Here is a 2,599-nt window from a genome sequence, read left to right as displayed (position 1 = left end):
TGCTATGAGGAACCAATATGCACCACATGCAAGTATCCTACGCAGAATGGCCTTGTCACCTCCAATGTTGGCCTCCAACCAACCGTAGAATGTTCAAAAATACATATAAATATTTCAACCTACCAAACCCTAAAATGATATCTAACATTTGAATCCAATTTTATGAAGCATTTGCCTTGACAATTGTCATATATAATTCTCATACAATCCCATATTGTTTCTCTCACAAATAAAAGGGATTTCTTGTGATAATGAAATTATGAAAATATCACTTTCTTTGTAACAAAGTTGTCTAGAAAGCGCACGAGGCTCAAGATCACATGGGAGAAGGGAGAATCTCAACCTATCATGCTAATATAACCTCTTTTGATGAAATTTAGTAAAAAATAACACCATATGTTATTATAAATGAAGTTGTAGAGCTACCCAATGGATTTTCAATGCCGAGAGAAGAATATTATCTACTGTCCTCACTCCATTCGCAATGTCAACTCATGTTGAATGGTTGAAACGTGCAATTTCTATACCGACAAATAGAACAATAGCTATCTCCAAAATTGGGCTACTCAAATATAAAAGAAAGAGGTCACTTGATCAAACTTAAGTATCACGTCTGCTTTATAACTTAGTTGCTTTTGCTGGATGAAACTTTCAATGTACTCAATTCTAGGGTGCAAATTCCGATTTAATGGAAGTTTCACCTTGCATCATGTTCCTTTTGCCTTGCCCTTGTAGCACATAACCTATACAGTTATTGTGCCCAATGTCAAATCTTTTACTCTTGATGCAATGGTTATCATGCCAAGGGCTAGAGGTACCAAAATTAGAGCTCATCTTAATTGAATCATTAAGCCCATTTCTCATTCTAGTGACAAGCAACTATTGAAGAAGAGTAGAGTACATGTTTTAATTGGAAACATGTGAGGGATTGGCCTTCATGGCAACCCAAAGGCAAGCTCGAAACTCAACCTAGAAGGGAAAATAACAATTCCCCATCTCCATGTCAGTCTAAGAGGGTTGAGCTCAATCAAGGAAAAAAACACCACAAGAATGCCGAACTTTCCATGTCTCCAACCCAACCAACTGATAGGTTCTTACAGCACTAGTCTCTAACTGAAATATAAATCAAACATAAGTAGCTATATGAGACCTAGGAATAGATAACCTCTTCTATAATGAAGATGCTTTTGCTGCTTTAAATCCATTGAGAAGAGGATCCACTACCAAAAGGTAGACATGCTCAAGATGTAAGAGCAAGAGAAGGAATGTGCAAAGGAAGAGAGAGGTCATCAAACTTGAGCACGCCCTACATAAATACAAAGATAGATGGGTCGAAGGGGGATCGCATATCAATGCCCAAGGCATCTAAATAAGGAATGCACGACACTTCACAATCCTCTAAACCACATGGTTGCTTAGGAAAGTGGTTTTGACTGATTTTGATTGAGCACGAGAAGTAGATGGCAACTTAAGAGGACAGACCCCCATGGAGGTAAGATGGGCTTGAGGATAAAGTCCATGGGAGGAGCAATGGAGCTATCAAACAACCCTTATAGAGTTCAGAAGGGGACCAATTGAGGGGGAAGTCGATAGGTCACATGACCAAGGAGTCTCCATTGAATGTAGGCCATCATGATACATTGCACAATCCTGAGATGCACATGACCAAGGAGTCTCCATTGAATGTAGGCCATCATGATACATTGCACAATCCTGAGATGTAGATGAAGAGGTCAAGTGGATAATTTTTTAGCCCCGTTGAGCCATTTGTTTCATTGTAAGATTCCAACCAAATGGATAACACAGATGTCTAATGACATGGTCCCACAGAGAACTTCACCAGGCCAAAGCAAGTGATACCTCTCTTGTTCTCTCATTGCAAGCATCTTAGATTTATGGAAGTTGAGTCAGCCAAACAAAAGAGCTCCGAAGTGCGAGTAAAAACAGTAATATCATGCTGATTTTTTTTTGGGCATGAAATAGTAATCATCAGCATAAGCTTGCGCCAAGAACTACTTTCCACTTGGTAACTGCAATCCATGTATATTTCCATTGTTAATCAAATGATCCAACTAAGAGAGAAAAGGGTCTGTGGCCACCACATGAAGCAAGGGACTTAATGGACAGCCCTGATGAACGAATCTGCCTAATGACCATAAAGCATATAAGCCATTTTTCAATACCAGCAAGGCTTTGCTATGCTCATAGAACCAGAAAACGGTCTGCTGTAATTTGTGACCGAACCACAGTTTCACTAGTGTAAGGGAATGGAATCTCAGCTTATGGAGTAAAACGTCCACACACACACAGTTACAACTCTTACCAACAAAACTAGACCAATCTCTTACCTTTACTTTTTTTTTGGAGCTGTAAGGCATGTGTGGTGTGAGGCAGATATTTCATGATCAAAACTCCCTCTTGCTCCATCTGAAAGGATGTTGTTGAGCACTTTGTAAAGACTATTCATTAAACTCTACAGCACTATAGTTCTGAGAGTTTTGCCTTATATCATGAAGTTTTATCTGCAAATGAATTGGAACTCTACACTTAACATGCCCAGAAAACCACCTGTTTTAAGATAAAATGATAACTAATGCCC

The sequence above is a fragment of the Lygodium microphyllum genome, chromosome 8 (assembly GCF_053477565.2).
Source record: "Lygodium microphyllum isolate KBCC chromosome 8, Lygodium_microphyllum_v1.1.10, whole genome shotgun sequence".
In the NCBI taxonomy this organism is placed as follows: Eukaryota; Viridiplantae; Streptophyta; class Polypodiopsida; order Schizaeales; family Lygodiaceae; genus Lygodium; species Lygodium microphyllum.
The sequence above is the reverse complement of the archived record's forward strand: the minus strand, read 5'-3'. Positions refer to the sequence as shown.